This window comes from Bubalus kerabau, chromosome 7 (genome assembly GCF_029407905.1).
Source record: "Bubalus kerabau isolate K-KA32 ecotype Philippines breed swamp buffalo chromosome 7, PCC_UOA_SB_1v2, whole genome shotgun sequence".
NCBI classification, from domain to species: Eukaryota; Metazoa; Chordata; class Mammalia; order Artiodactyla; family Bovidae; genus Bubalus; species Bubalus kerabau.
In genome coordinates, this window is record NC_073630.1 from 38,409,083 (window position 1) to 38,426,521 (window position 17,439).

The following is a 17,439-nucleotide window of genomic DNA, read 5'->3' on the forward strand; positions in this document are numbered from 1 at the left end:
GGAATTAAGTAAATATCCAAAGAATTTTATTTAACATACCATTTACTATAATATCAACTTGAAGTAAGTATATGTTTCGGTGAATGGAGAATTGTTTAAATGACTTTTAAACAAGAACAGGCTTGTTAATCAATTCTACTTTAATTTATTTCACATTTATTTATAGGTCTCCCAGTATGTATAGTATATTAGTCTAGATACTGATAATTGTGGATCCTTGCAATAAGCAGGAAAGCAAAGGTCTAACATTAAGTGGAATTGCTGCAGAGAATCTTACAAGTGATAAGTTTTACACAGAGTCTTCCAGCTGCTCTTTTCAACAACCAAAATTGGATGTATATGTCAAGGACTTCATTTATCACAATATTGCTGCTAAGTCGCTTTAGTCGTGTCCAACTCTGTGCGACCCCATAGACGGCAGCCCACCAGGCTCCCCCGTCCCTGGGATTCTCCAGGCAAGAACACTGGAGTGGGTTGCCATTTCCTTCTCCAATGCATGAAAGTGAAAAGTGAAAGTGAAGTCGCTCAGTCGTGTCTGACCCTCAGCGACCCCATAGACTACAGCCTACCAGGCTCCTCTGTCCATGGGATTTTCCAGGCAAGAGTACTGGAGTGGGTTGTCATTGCCTTCTCCGTATCACAATATTACAGTCCTTCAATTATAAATATTTTTTAAATATTGACTCAAATTTTTAATAGAATTTAAGAAATATGGACCTCCCATGCACTATATTTTATTACATTTGTCTTTTCAGTACTTTTAAGCTCTATACAATTGTATACACACATACAACATATTTATTCAGTAAATTTAGGATGTTTTATAATAATTTATTAAAAATTATATTTTTATTTTCACTCCAATATCCATCACTCATACTTATCAATATATATTCTTTAACTACCAATATCTTATAATAATAATATTCACAAGTATAAAATGAGGACCAGTTCTCTAAAACAGTTGAAGTTAAATCACCCAGTATATAATTATATCAATTTCTAAGAAAACACTCTGAACAGGACAAATTTTCGGAATGCCATGTTAATTATTTTAGTGAATTAAATTGTGTTATTAAAGAAATTCAAGAATGTAATAATCTGCTATGATTAAATTATTTTTATGTCATTAACAACCCCTCAATGTAAAATATGTTGTGAGATTTTCATTATTTTAGTTAAATGGTAATTCGAAGTGGGATTCTATTTAAAATAGCCAAATAAAAATAATAACAATATGGTAACAAGGGAAGGTTATAACTTAGAACTATAAAAGACAGCACCTGTGGCAGATTCATTTTGATATTTGGCAAAACTAATACAATTATGTAAAGTTTAAAAATAAAATAAAATTTAAAAAAAAGAAAAAGAAAAAAAAAACACAAATATCTGGAATTCTTTTGAATGATATACTATGTAACTATTTAAATTTTTAATCCTTGAGTGTCAATCGATTATTTTAAGTGTAGTTTAATTTTTTTAATTTTTTTTTTTACTGAAGTATAACTGATTTACAATGTTGTGCTAATTTCTGCTGTACAAAGAGATCCAATTATACATATATATTCTTTTCCATTATGATTTATCATAGAATACTGTATGTAGTTCCCTGTGCTATACTGTAAAACCTTGTTGGTTATTCATCCTATATATAATAACTTGCATCTGCTAATCTTAAACTCTCAATCCACCTTTCCCTCAACTCCTTCTCACCTTGGCAACTACAAACGTGTTTTCTATGTCCAAGAGTCTGTTTCTATTTTGTAGACAGATTCGTGTTATATTTTAGATTTCAAATATAAGTGATAAGTGGTATTTGTCTTTCTCTTACTGAATTACTTCACTTAGTATGATAATATTTACTTGTATCCATGTTGCAGCAAATGGCATTATTTTGTTCTTTCTAATGGCTGAGTTGTATTCCGTTGCATATAGGTACTACATCATCTTTATCCAGTCACTTGTCAATGAACACATATTTCTACATCTTGGTTATTGTGAATAATGCTGTTATGAACATAGGGGTGCATGTATCTTTTTGAATTCTAGTTTTGTCTGGATATGTACTGAGCAAGATTACTGTATCATATGGAATTCTATTTTTGGTTTTCACAGTGGCTGCACCACCTTACACTCCTACCATGTGGAGGAAGTTTCCCTTTTCTCCACACCTCTCTAGCAGTTGTTATTTGCAGAAATTTTAATGATGGCCATTCTGACCAATATAAGGTGATACCTCATCATAGTTTTGATTTGCAGCCATAAATGAAGTATAAATCTTAATTTTTTCTTTTTTTTATTTTATTCTTTATAAATAATTAAATCCTAGGACAATCCAGCAACAGTGCATTATTTTTTCAGTTACACAATTTCATTATCAACCTTATTATATTTACCTATTTTAAAATAAATATTAAAGGAACTACTCAATAAATCTGGGGCTAGCCTGCATTACCCTTACTTGTAAAAGACACCTTTTAGGCACCACTTATTTAGTTATAAACATTGTAAAGAAGAAAAACGCTATTGCTAAAAATAATAGACTGAAGTATTAAAATAGCAGAAAAGAGGGAGAAGCTGCAGAAATAATTTTCCATAGTTTTTCAGACAGGTATTTAAAAAACAAACAAACAAACAAATAAATGGTGATAGCTCCTCTTTGCTATCTTAGCATCCTTGATTTTGTCATCTCTCTTTTTTGAATAGACTCACATGTTATATTTGAATAGTCACCAAAGAATATGCATCAACGGCCACAGATTGCATGAAAACATCCCCAAGTTTTAGTGCTCAAGGATATGTACATTAATACCATTTGAAAAATATGCTAAAATACCTAGACTAACAAAATTATAGGAACACCAAAGATTAGCAATGATGGAAAACAAGTAAAAGATTCATATTTCTGATAGAAGTGTTAAAAGTTAACACCACTTTGGAAAACAGATACAGCAATTTCATTTCAGATAAACAATTTCATTTCCAGGATAAATAAAAACATATCCACCCAAAGCAGTTTTGTGTACAATAATCAAAAAGTAGAAACCACTCAAATGTTCAACAAACAGCTCAGTTTATATCCATAAAATGGAATAGTGCTCAGTAAAAAAAAAAAAAAAAACAAATTACTGATACAACAACATGAATAAATCTCAAAAGTATTATGGAAAAAAAGCAAGGTAACCGATTTTTGATGTAATTTACATGGATTCTTATCTCCAATGAGACATTAGTTTGGTAACTCCACTGTGATTAATACATATACTTGTCTTCTCTTCAGTGAATATAATGATGAATTTGTTCAAAAACACTCATGAGTTCACTTAGAAACATTTATTATTTCCTATTGTGTTCAAAGCACTATATTATTAGATTCTGGTTATAATATGCTTAACAGATATGTCCCCAGTTGTCATATGTGTTGTTTTTTTAGTCACTAAATCAAGTCTCTTTGGCACCCAAGGACTGCAGCACACCAGGCTTTCCTGTCCTTCACAATCTCCCAGACTTTGCTCAGACTTATGTTCATTGAGTCAGTGATGCTATTCAATCATCTCTTCCTCTGTCACCCCCGTCTCTTGCCCTCAGTCTTTCCCAGTATCAGAGTCTTTCCCAATGAGTCAACTCGACTCTGTGCATTAGGTGGCCAAAGTATTGGAGCTTCAGCTTCAGCATCAGTACCTCCAATGAATATTCAGGGTTGACTTCCTTTAGGAGTGACTGGTTTGATCTCCTTGCAGTCCAAAAGATTCTCAAGAGTCTTGGCCAGCACCACACTTGGAAAGCATCAATTCTTCAGCAATTAGCCTTCGTTATGGTCTAACTCTCAAATCTGTACATGACTACTGGAAAAAACAGTCTTGACTATATGGACCTTTTTGGCAAAGTGATCTCTTTGCATTTTAGTATGCTGTGTAGGTTTGTCATAGCTTTCCTTTCAAGGAGTTAAGTGTCTTCTAATTTCATGGCTGCAGTTGCTGTTGGCAGTGATTTTGGAGCCCAAGAAAATAAAACTGTTTCTACTTTTTCTCTACCTATTTGCTATGAAGTAAAGTGACCAGATGATTTTAGTTTTTCAAATGTTCAGTTTTAAGCCAGCTTTTTTACTCCTTTTTTCATCCTCATCAAAAGGCTCTTAAGTTCCTTTTTGATTTCTATCATTAGACTGGTATCATCTGCATATCTGAGGTTGTTGATATTTTTCTTGGAAATCTTGATTCCAACTTGTGCTTCATCCAGTCCGGCATTTCACACGATGTACTTTGCATATAAGTTAAATAAACAGTGTGACAATATACAGCCTTAATGTACTGTTTTCCCAATTTTGAACCAGTTGTTCCATGTATGGTTCCAAATGTTGCTTTTTGACCTGCATATAGGTTTTTCAGGAGACAAGTAAAGTGATCTGGTATGCCCATCTCTTGAAGAATTTCCCCCAGTTTGTTGTAATCCACACAGTCAAAAGCTTTAGCATAGTCAATGAAGCAGAAGTAGATCTTTTTCTGGAATTCCTTTGCTTTATGATCCCATGAATGTTGGCAATTTGATCTTTGATACTTCTGCCTTTTCTAAATCCAGCTTGAATATCTGGAAGTTCTCAGTTCACATACTGCTAAAGCCTAGCTTGAAGAATTTTGAACATTACCTTGCTAGCATGTGAAATGAATGCAATTGTATGGTAGTTTAAACATTCTTTGGCATTGTCCTTCTTTGGGAGTTGTCATATAGAAATGTGAAAAGTACAATAATTATAATCTCTAATTTGGCAGATTATGAAACTGAAGTATACAGTGTTAGCAAAGACTCAGAATGACTTAATAAAATTGCCCATTAAATACTGAAATTGACACGCAGGCTCTGGCAGTCCTGTTCCATACCCTATACCTTTCCTCTCCACCCTAGAGTGCATTCTTAAATGTTAAGATGAGGAATGTGAAAAATAGTGAGTTTGGGAGTGGCTAAACAGGTATGGTATTGTGTAGGATGATCAGAAATAGGGACATTACAGCAAAATAACACAAATGATCAGCCTAGAGAGCATAAAGAGAAGGGATCCCAGACATAAGACAGTATAGTGTGTGTGTGGATGTGTATGTTAGTCTCTCAGTCTTGTCCAACTCTTTGAGACCACATGAACTGTAGCCTGCTAGGTTCCTCTGTCCATGGGATTCTCCGTGCAAAAATACTGGAATGGGTTTCCATTCTCTTCTCCAGGACCATAGTTTGTTTGATTTCCTCTCCTGTAATATAAGAAAATACAACTTGATGAAATATATGAAATAATTGTTTAAAGGTATTGTGCACCACACAGCACACTCAAATCATCTTTGAGAAAAAGGGAACATTAGCTGAAACCTACTTCTCCCTGCCTGGGGTCAATTTTCTAATGGAGATACAGGAGCAGAAGCCCAAGCAGAGGGATCTGAGGAGAAGGAAATAGACATTTGAAATTGGTGAGATGGCTAGAATTTATGATGCAACCTGTTCCTTAAATGTCTGGTAAAATTCACCAATGAATTCATTCAGATTTGAGACTGTTTCAGTAGTTGCTAGTTATTGATTCAATTTCTTTAATAGATATGGGCCTATACAGATTGTTCTTTTCTTCAACAAGTGTTGGCAGATTGTGTCTTTCAAGAAATTGATTCATCCAGATTTTCAAATTTATGGGCTAAAGTTCATAATGTTCTTAGGTTATCTTTTAACTACTATGGAATTTATAGAGATATTTGCTTTTTCATTTCTGATATTAATTGCATTCTCTTAATTTTTTTCATAGTTAGCCTTGCTAGAGGTTTATTGATTTTATTAATCTTTCCAAAGAATCAGCTTTTTGGTTTTGCTGATTTTTTCCTGTTGATTTTTTGTTTTCAATTTCATTGATATCTGCTCTAACAATTATTACTCATTTTCTTCTGCCCACTCTGGATTAATTTGCCCTTCTCTTTCTACTTAGGCTAGATCTGAGACTATTGACGTTTTGTCTTTCTTTTTTATTCTTTTTTAAATTTTTACTTTATGTTGGAGTATAGTTGATCAATAATGTTGTGTTAGTTTCAGGTGTACAGCAAAGTGATTCAGTTATACATATACATGAATCTACTCTTTTTCAAATTATTTTCCCACTTAGGTTATTACACAATTTGAGCAGAGTTCTCTGTGCTATACAGTAAGTCCTTGCTGGTTACCTATTTTAAATATTAGTGAGTATGTATCAATCCCAAACTCCCAATTTCTTCCCCAAAACCCGACATTTACCCTTTAGTAAACATGTTTGTTTTCTAAATCTGTGAGTCTTTTTCTATTTTGTAAATAAGGTCATTTGTATCATTTAAGATTTTCATATAAGCAATATCATATATTATTTGCCTTTTTCTGATTTATTTCACTCAGTTACAATGTCAAGGTCCAGCCATGTTGCTACAGATGACATTATTTCATTCTTTTTTATGGTTGAAGAATATTCTATTGCATATAGGTGAGACATCTTCTTTATCCATTTCTCTGTTTATGGAAATTTAGGTTGCTTCCCTATCTTGACTATTATAAATAGTGCTGCAGTATATATTTGGGTGCATGTGTCCTTTCAAACTATACTTTCTCTCTGGATATATGCCCAGGAATGGGATTGCTACCCATATGGTAGCTCTATCTTTAGTTTTTTTAAGCAATATCCATACTGTTCTCCAAAGTAGATGTAACAAGTTACATTCCTACTGACGTGTAATAGGGGATCCCTTTCTCCACATTCTCTCTAGCATTTATTGCTTGTACTTTTTTTTTTCTTTTTTTTTTATTACTTGTAATTTTTAATGATGACCATTCTGACTAATCTGAGGTGATGTCTCATTATAATTTTTATTTGTATTTCTATAATAGTTAGTGATACTGAACATCTTTTCATGTGCTTATTGGCCATCTGTATGTCTTCTTTGTAGAAATCCCTATTTAGATTTCTGCCTATTTTTTGATTGGGTATTATTTTTTTCATATTGAGCTGCATGAGCTGTTTGTATATTTTGTAGATTAATCCCTTGTCAGTTACATTGTTTCCAAATATTTCCTCCCATTCTGAATATTATATTTTTATTTAGTCTATGATCTTCTAAAGGGTGAAAAGGGCTTCCCTGTGGCTCAGCTGATAAAGAATCTACCTGCAATGTGGGAGACCTGGGTTCGATCCCTGGGTTGGGAAAGTCCCCTGCAAAAGGGAAAGGCTACCCACTCCAGTATTCTGGCCTGGAGAATTCCATGGACTGTATAGTCAATGGGGTTGCAAGAGTCGGACATGACTGAGTGACCTTCACATCACGTTTTAGGGTGAATAATCTTTTGAGTTTAATTAGTTCCCATTTGTTTAGCTTTGTTTATTTCCCTTACTCTAGGAGATGGATCAAAAATGATATTGCTGTGATTTATGTCAGAAGAGTTTTCTGCCTGTTTTCCTGTAAGAATTTTATAGTATCCAGTCATTTAGCTCTTTAATCTATTTTTAGTTTATTTTTTGTGTATGATGCTAAAGAATATTATAATTTCATTATTTTCATTATTAGTATATAGAAACGGAACAGATTTCTGTATATTAATTTTGTATCCTGCTTCTTTACTAATTTCATTGGTGAGTGCTATTAGTTTTTTGGTGGTGGTGTTGGGATTTTTAAATATACTATCATGTCATTTGCAAACTGATATATATGAAATGAAATAATGAGAAGGAAAAATAGTAATTATAAAGATACATCATAGGAAAAAAAAAACTATTCACAAAGATCTAATCCTAATTGAAACTGAATTTGTAAATTATAAGATGTAGATTATAAAGCTAACAATGACAAATTATCTTTCTTAGTGAATATAAAATAAAATCTTAATCTAATATGGCGGCTGCGACCGGCGCACTAAGCATGGGCAAGAGGAGCTACCCCACGTCCGAGGTCAGGGGCAGAAGCTGGGAGAACCCCATGCCCAAAGGGCAGCAGCCAAGAGGAGTTACCCCACATCCGAGGTCAGGGGCAGCAGCTGAGAGTGCCAGGCTGCAACGACGCAGGAACAGCTGAGAAGAGCTACCCAAGTCCAAGGTCAGGGGTGGCGGCCGGGAGGAGCTTCCCCATGCCCCCATGCCCGAGACCAGGGGCGGCGGCCCGGAGGACCAACCCCACGTCCAAGGAGTGGTGGCTGCATGGGCGCAGGAGGGCCTAGAGGAGCTAACCCATGTTGAAGGTCAGGAAGGGCGATGGTGAGGAGATATCCCTCGTCCAATGTAAGGAGCAGCGGCTGCGCCTTTCTGGAGCAGCAGTAGAGATACCCCACACCCAAGGTAAGAGAAACCTAAGATGGTAGGTGTTGCAAGAGGACATCAGAGGAAAGACACACTGAAACCATAATCACAGAAAACTAGTCAATCTAATCACAATAGGACCACAGTTTGTCTAACTCAATGACACTAAGCCATGCCCGTGGGGCAGCCCAAGATGGGCGGGTTATGGTGGAGAGATCTGACAGAATGTGGTCCACTGGAGAAGAGAATGGCAAACCACTTCAGTATTCTTGCTTTGGAACCCCATGAACAGTATGAAAAGGCAAAATGATAGGATACTGAAAGAGGAACTCCCCAGGTCAGTAGGTACCCAATATGCTACTGGACATCAGTGGAGAAATAACTCCAGAAAGAATGAAGGGATGGAGCCAAAGCAAAAACAATACCCAGCTGTGGATATGACTGGTGATAGAAGCAAGGTCCAATGCTGTAAAGAGCAATATTGCATAAGAACCTGGAGTGTCAGGTCCATGAATTAAGGCAAACTGGAAGTGGTCAAACAGGAGATGGCAAGAGTGAACATCAACATTCTAGGAATCAGAGAACTAAAATCGACTAGAATGGGTGAATTTAACTCAGATGACCATTATATCTACTACTGTGGGCAGGAATCCCTCAGAAGAAATGGAGTAGCCATCATGGTCAACAAAAGAGTCCGAAATGTAGTACTTGGATGCAATCTCAAAAACGACAGATAGAGCTCTGTTCGTTTTCAAGGCAAACCATTCAGTATCACAGTAAGCCAAGTCTATGCCCCAACCAGTAACACTGAAGAAGCTGAAGTTGAACAGTTATATGAAGACCTACAAGACCTTTTAGAATTAAAACCCAAAAAAGATGTCCTTTTCATTATAGGGAACTGGAATGCAAAAGTAGGAAGTCAAGAAACACCTGGAATAACAGGCAAATTTGGCCTTGGATAAGGAATGAAGCAGGGCAAAGACAAATAGAGTTTTGCCGAGAAAATGCACTGGTCATAGCAAACACCCTCTTCCAACAACACAAGAGAAAACTCTACACATGGACATCACCAGATGGTCAACACCAAAATCAGATTGATTATATTCTTTGCAGCCAAAGATGGAGAAGCTCTATACAGTCAACAAAAACAAGACCAGGAGCTGACTGTGGCTCGATCATGAACTCCTTATTACCAAATTCAGACTTAAATTGAAGAAATTAGGAAAACCACTAGACCATTCAGGTATGACCTACATCAAATCCCTTATGATTATACAGTGGAAATGAGAAATAGATTTAAGGGACTAGATCTGATAGATAGAGTGCCTGATAGACTATAGAATGAGGTTCGTGACATTGTACAGGAGACAGGGATCAAGACCATCCTCTTGGAAAAGAAATGCAAAAAAAAAACAAAATGGCTGTCTGGGGAGACCTTATAAATAGCTGTGAAAAGAAGAGAAGTGAAAAGCAAAGGACAAAAGGAAAGATATAAGCATCTGAATGCAGAGTTCCAAAGAATAGCAAGAAGAGATAAGAAGGCCTTCTTCAGCAATCAATGCAAAGAAATAGAGGAGAACAACAGAATGGGAAAGACTAGAGATCTCTTCAAGAAAATTAGAGATACCAAGGGAATATTTCATGCAAAGATGGGCTCGATAAAGGACAGAAATGGTATGCACCTAACAGAAGCAAAAGATATTAAGAAGAGGTGACAAGAATAGACAGAAGAACTATACAAAAAAGATCTTCACGACCCAGATAATCATGATAGTGTGATCACTGACCTAGAGCCAGACATCCTGGAATGTGAAGTCAAGTGGGCCTTAGAAAGCATCATTACAAACAAAGCTAGTGGAGGTGATGAAATTCCAGTTCAGCTATTTCAAATCCTGAAAGATTATGCTGTGAAAGTGCTGCACTCAATATTCAAGCAAATTTGGAAAACTCAGCAGTGGACACAGGACTGAAAAAAGTCCATTCTCATTCCAATCCCAAAGAAAGGCAGTGCCAAAGAATGCTCAAACTACTGCACAATTGTACTCATCTCACATGCTAGTAAAGTAATGCTCAAAATTCTCCAAGCCAGGTTTCAGCAATATGTGAACCGTGAACTTCCAGATGTTCAAGCTGCTTTTAGAAAAGGCAGAGGATTTAGAGATCAAACTGCCAACATCCGCTGCATCATCGAAAAAGCAAGAGAGTTCCAGAAAAACATCTATTTCTGCTTTATTGACTATGCCAAAGTCTTTGACTGTGTGGATCACAATAAACTGTGGAAAATTCTTCAAGAGATGGGCATACCAGACCACCTGACCTGCCTCTTGAGAAATCTGTATGCAGGTCAGGAAGGAACAGTTAGAACTGGATATGGAACAACAGACTGGTTCCAAATAGGGAAAGGAGTACGTCAAGGCTGTATATTGTCACCCTGCTTATTTAACTTATATGCAGAGTTCATCATGAGAAGCACTGGGCTGGAAGAAGCACAAGCTGGAATCAAGATTGCCAAGAGAAATATCAATAACCTCAGATATGCAGATGATACCACCCTTATGGCAGAAAGTGAAGAGGAACTCAAAAGCCTCTTGGTGAAAGTGAGAGGAGAGTGAAAAAGTTGGCTTAATGATCAACATTCAGAAAACGAAGATCATGGCATCCGGTCCCATCACTTCATGGCAAATAGATGGGGAAACAGTGGAAACAGTGTCAGACTTTATTTTTCTGGGCTCCAAAATCACTGCAGATAGTGACTGCAGCCAGGAAATTAAAAGACGCTTACTCCTTGGAAGGAGAGTTATGACCAACCTAGATAGCATATTCAAAAGCAGAGACATTACTTTGCCAACAAAGGTCTGTCTAGTCAAGGCTGTGGTTTCTCCTGTGGTCATGTATGGATGTGAGAGTTGGACTGTGAAAAAGGCTGAGCGCCAAAGAATTGATGCTTTTGAACTGTGGTGTTGGAGAAGACTCTTGAGAGAGTCCCTTGGACTGCAAGGAGCTCCAACCAGTCCATTCTGAAGGAGCTCAGCCCTGGGATTTCTTTGGAAGGAATGATGGTAAAGCTGAAACTCCAGTACTTTGGCCACCTCATGCAAGGAGTTGACTCATTGGAAAAGACCGATGCTGGGAGGGATTGGGGGCAGGAGGAGAAGGGGACGACAGAGGACGAGATGGCTGGATGGCATCATTGACTTGATGGATGTGAGTGAGTGAACTCCGGGAGTTGGTGATGGACAGGGAGACCTGGTGTGCTGCGATTCATAGGTTCGCAAAGACTCGGACACGAGTGAGTGACTGAACTGAAATGAATATTCTTTTTACAATCATACCACAGGCTGGACAAAATAAATGTTCTTTTTTTGTGTTTATATCCCATGGAGATGTATATAACACATTTTATTATTTGAGTTTTAAAAACCACATCTTGATTATTTGAGGTAGAAAAGATTCATGACACTAATAAAAAGATATCAAAATGTAAACAAACATACAAAGATATTCACACATATATGTATAAGGACCTTTTACTTTAAATCAAATTTAAATTGACTAACAAAGGCCAAAGGCTAATTACACTTAAGAATTATAAATTCACTTCTGAGGCCTTTGACAAAGCGCAAGTAAGCAGGTGGTAAGACAATTATGACAGGTCTATCAAACTAATAACGGGATAAAATGTTACCAACTCTCCTTAAATTTATCCTAGAATATATGCAAAATAAGAAATGTTATTGATGTGGCAATGGACAACAACTGATAGTTGTTTTTTATTACCAAATGTCTCTTCAAGGTTTCTCTTAACTTTGTACTCTTCACTAGGAAAGCATAATTATGTCAAAAAAAGTTTTAAAATGCTATTCTAACAGTCAAAGCCATGAGCATATTCTTCACTATCTACTATATACAGTTAAATATAACCATGTTATTCAACTAAAATAACCTTATCCTAGAGTAGATATTTTAAAAATGACTAATTTGCAGGTTTTCAATAAATTAATATTTAAATTAAGACATTTGTTATAATAGCATTATGCCTTAACAGCTCTGAATCAATAAATAAAACATAATTATAATGTGATTAAGGAACTTTCTTTCAGAGTATACAACATATAACTTGAGGTTTATAAGCAACATTCTCTCTGAAGTAATTTTCTCCAGCTGACCCCAGAGAATCCCCCTTTGACAGATGGAAATAATAAGGAAATGCAGCAAAGGAGAAAGGGTTTCTGTTGTGTATAATAGTATTAATAAATACCCAGCATATGGCAAGATAATAGATGTATTTTCATAAACTCTGGCCCTCTTCCTGAATATTTCTCTTGGTGTCACAAAATCTTCTAGCTGTAGTTAGTGAAACAGTCTATAAAAATATGAGTACATATAGTGCTTCCAACCCTAGAGAAATCATATACGTTCTTATTTGTTTCTAAGGTCCTCTGTTTCTCTTTATTTTGTAAATGCATGTTTGTTAAATGTTCTATATAATGTGTTCACGGAAGCATTTTATCAAAACGCTCACTCTTATTGCTTTGCCAGTGTTTGGAGCCACCAGAGCTAGTAGCCTTCTTATGTATTTTCAGCAAGGCCTGGCTTCCTCACCTAAGAACACTCACACATTGTATTCTGTCGTGCCATAATTTTCTTAATATCACATGAATCCTTCTGTCAAGTAGCTGAGAAGCTGATCTGAGGACAATAAGAATTCAATGGAAAAGGGTAGAGTTTCAAAAACTATGTCCTTCCAGGATAGTTGTATTTTGGTAAAAAAGTGTCATGTTGGCACTAGCAAATCTCTTGAAGATCTTTGAAGAGATCAAGAGCACTGGCTCTGAAAATGGTGAGGCCAAAGGGTATTTGGTAGGAGCATTTGTGTCTGTATTTATACATCCATTTCAGGAAAAGAAATTTGACCTAGAGAATATACGAAGACATGCTAAGGATCAATATCAATCTGTAAAGGGGAAAGCACGTTTAAAAGGACATATTTTTCACAAATTTGTTCAACTATGCATATTTTGTCTGTTTGTTTATATTGTACAAACTGGTATCAATAGATTTTAAAGCCTAATATATAAGAAAATGTGTAGGTAGCTAGGTAGGTAGATGCATCCATTACAAATACCATAGTTAAAACTGTTTCATGCCTAAATATTTTTCAAAATTATGTGAAAAATTGAGATTTTTGCCTTTGATTTTAATATACATAGTTAAAGGTAGCAAAAATAATGTTTTAATGTGATGTGAAATCCTTTCTTCATACTTAGAGAATGCAAACCCCAGTTATCATAATAGAGGTCATCATGGACAAAGAGCAGTTTCTGAGCATCATGTTTCAGTTTCACCAATTCTTTCTTTCTCTTCTTTCTTTGGTTTCACTTTTAGAGTTAATTTTTGTTGTTGTGCTGTTATCAAATGCAAGTCTACTTTACTCCAGAAAAATCACGTCTCCCTTTATTATGTCTGTGACTTTTAAAGAGACAGATACGTTACCTTGATAATATTCCATATTGAGAATTTGTCTAAGTATGTCCTTGTGCTATTTGTTCCTTTATCTATTATCTATCTATATCTTTCTATAATATACATAATTGAAGAAAATTGCTTTACAATATTGTGTTGATTTCTGCCATACATCAACATGAATCAGCCATAGGTATACGTATGTCCCCTCTCTATTGAACCTCTCTCCCACCTCCCACCCCATCCAACTTCTGTAGGCTGTTTCAGAGCCCTGGTTTGAGTTCCCTGACTCATACAGCAAATTGTTGGCTATCTATTTTGCATATGGTAGTGTATATGTTTCCATGCTACTCTCTCCATTCTTCCTACCTTCTCTCCACCCTGAACACCATGCCCTTTAACTATGTGTTTTTAAATACAAAGTTAGATATCAAAGACCTGGTTCGATTCTGATTGAAGCTTCTAGGCAAGAACACATGCTAGGTGCTAGTTCTTATTCTATCACTAATAGGAGCATCACTGCAGGGGTGGGGAGTGGGCATCACAGGGGAAGCTGTCTCCAGAGAGGGGGCAAGCAAGAAGGAGGCAGATATAAGCTGGCTCCTATGCCAGGTTCCTACAAGAAATTTCAGCATGTGTTCCAGAGCGGAAGGGTCTTCCTTTAAAACTGGCAGCCTAGGAGGTGAAATTAGACTTAGCGGTTCTAGAGTTAATTTTTATTTAGCACAGACAATCTAGTATTTCTGTACTTAACAACTCTAGGAAAATGTTCACTAGTGTATAAGCGATTCAGAAAAATTCTTAAACCTGTGTTGTCATTCTTTGTAGTTTCTTCAGTATCACTGACAGATTTGTAAGTTTCAGTAAAAAACTGTACGAAATCCCTACCCAATATATTTTAACTTTCCAAGTCAGGAAGAAAGCATGCCAAATATAAACCATAGCTATAAGTAGACTTAGTTTGCAATTATAACTGCAGCACACTTATTTCATGCAAAGCTATGCACAATGAGAATCAGATCAGATCAGATCAGTCGCTCAGTCGTGTCCGACTCTTTGCGATCCCATGAATCGCAGCACACCAGGCCTCCCTGTCCATCACCAACTCCGGGAGTTCACTCAGACTCATGTCCATTGAGTCATTGATGCCATCCAGCCATCTCATCCTCTGTCGTCCCCTTCTCCTCCTGCCTGCAATCCCTCCCAGCATCAGAGTCTTTTCCAATGAGTCAACTCTTCGCATGAGGTGGCCAAAGTACCGGAGTTTCAGCTTTAGCATCATTCCTTCCAAAGAAATCCCAGGGCTGATCTCCTTCAGAATGGACACGTTGGATCTCCTTGCAGTCCAAGCTACTCTCAAGAGTCTTCTCCAACACCACAGCTCAAAAGCATCAATTCTTCGGCGCTCAGCCTTCTTCACAGTCCAACTCTCACATCCATACATGACCACAGGAAAAACCATAGCCTTGACTAGACGGACCTTTGTTTGCAAAGTAATGTCTCTGCTTTTTAATATGCTGTGTAGGTTGGCCATAACTTTCCTTCCAAGGAGTAAGCGTCTTTTAATTTCATGGCTGCAATCACCATCTGCAGTGATTTTGGAGCCCAGAAAAATAAAATCTGACACTGTTTCCACTGTTACCCCATCTATTTCCCATGAAGTGGTGGGACCGGATAGGAATCTAGTAAAGCAAGACATGCATTCCATCCCTAACATTGCAGATTGAATTTCCTGTACATTGTATTACATAATACAGAAAAAAAGGCAGAAAAGTATATTAATGCATATATGTCGAATCTGAAAAACTTGATACAGATGATCTTAGAGAACAAACATATAGACACTAGGGGGGAAAGGAGGGTGGAATGAATTGGCAGACTGAGATTAACATAGATGCACTATTTATACTATGTATAAAATAGATAATAAATGAAAACCTACTGTGTACCACAGGGAATTCTACCAAATGCTCTGCAGTGACCTAAATGAGAAGGAAATCCAAAAGGAGGGAATATATGTATGTGAAAGGCCAGTTCACTTTGCTGTACAGTAGAAACTAACACAGTATTGTAAAGCAACTGTATGCCAATAGAAATGTTTAAAAGGCAATAGAATGAAGTAGGCAATGGCACCCCACTCCAGTACTCTTGCCTGGAAAATCCCATGGACGGGGGAGCCTGGTGAGCTATACTCCATGAGGTCTCTAGAGTCGGACATGACTGAGCGACTTCCCTTTCACTTTTCACTCTCATGCATTGGAGAAGGAAATGGCAACCCACTCCAGTGTTCTTGGCTGGAGAACCAGCAGCAGAATGAAGTAAAGTGCAAATAAAATAGTTATGTCCATGTAGCATATTATTTTAATGTAGCATATTATTTTTTAATTTAAAAATTATTTTAATATAAAATCTGGGCATTTTTTAAAGAAATTATCTTTGGATATGAAATAGCTAGTGATATACAAGAACAGTACTACTTAAAGATTTTGAGTCATGTAAAATATTTTGCCCTTATTAAATAGGGTTGTTGTTGTTGTTCAGTCACTCAGTTTTGTCTCTTTGTGACCCCATGGATGGCAACATGCCACACTTCCCTGTCCTTCACCATCCTGGAGCTTGCTTAAACTCATGTCCATTGAATCAGTGATGCCATCCAACCATCTCATCCTCTCTCACCCACTTCTTCTCCTGCCTTCAATCTTTCCCAGCATCAGTTTCTTTTCCAATGAGTTGGCTCTTTGCATCAGGTGGCCAAAGTATTGGAGCTTCAGGATCAGTTCTTCCAATGAATATTCAGGACTGATTTCCTTTAGGATGGACTGGTTGGATCTCCTTGCAGTCCAAGGGACTCTCAAGCATCTTCTCCAACAGCAAAGTTCAAAAGCATCAAGTCTTCTGGGTTCAGCCTTTTTTATGATCCAACTCTCACATGCATACATTTCTACTGAAAAACCATAGCTTTGACTATATTAAACAGTCAGTATTAAACAGGATAACACTCACTAGATGCTATAATAAAGTGCTCAACTATTTCATTTCCTTAATACAATAAATTTTTTTATCTCATACCAATTTCCAGGTCACAAGACTCTCCTGGATCCCCTCCTGGTGATGACTCTGGAGTTTGGCTTCCTTCTCTTGTGTGACTTCTTTATATACCAAAGTTCTTCACTTTCAGCCACACAAGAGAGAAAGGGTGAGCTATAGATTCCAAAGAACAAGTCCAAGAAGTGTTGATACATTGATCAAAACTATTTACAAATCTCAAATCTATTTTAAGTGATATTTTGTAGTATATTCTTCCTCCTGTCCATGAAGAGATGAAGAAGTTTAACATATTGAGCTAGTCAGTGTTTTAATTTTTTATGTATTAAAACTGGTATTTGTTGTTTTTCAGTTGCTAAGTTGTGTCTGACTCTTTGCAACCCCGTGGACTGCAGCAAGCTAGGCTTCCCTGCCTTCCACTATCTCCCAGAGTCTGCTCAAACTCATATCCATTGAGTCAGTGATGCCATCCAACCATATCATCCTCTGTCACCCCCTTCTCCTTTTTCCCTCAATCTTTCCCAGCATCAGGCTCTTTTCCAATGAGTTGGCTCTTCACATCAGGTGGCCAAAATATTGGAGTTTCAGCTTCAGGCAGCAAAGTACATTTATTTTCAGCACTATTTCTTTAAGAGAATTTATTTTAAACACCA

The 17,439-nt window shown here is 36.7% G+C and overlaps 1 long non-coding RNA gene across 3 annotated transcripts in view; it reads left to right on the plus strand.

Annotated features, from left to right (window-relative positions):
* LOC129657655 (uncharacterized) overlaps positions 1–17,145 on the plus strand; it is a 172,489-nt gene extending 155,344 nt beyond the window's left edge. For all 3 annotated transcript variants that reach the window (XR_008716951.1, XR_008716952.1, XR_008716950.1), the window contains one exon: positions 16,821–17,145. This is a non-coding gene — a long non-coding RNA (uncharacterized LOC129657655). The remainder of the gene's footprint in view (positions 1–16,820) is intronic.
* Positions 17,146–17,439: the final 294 nt, after the last annotated feature.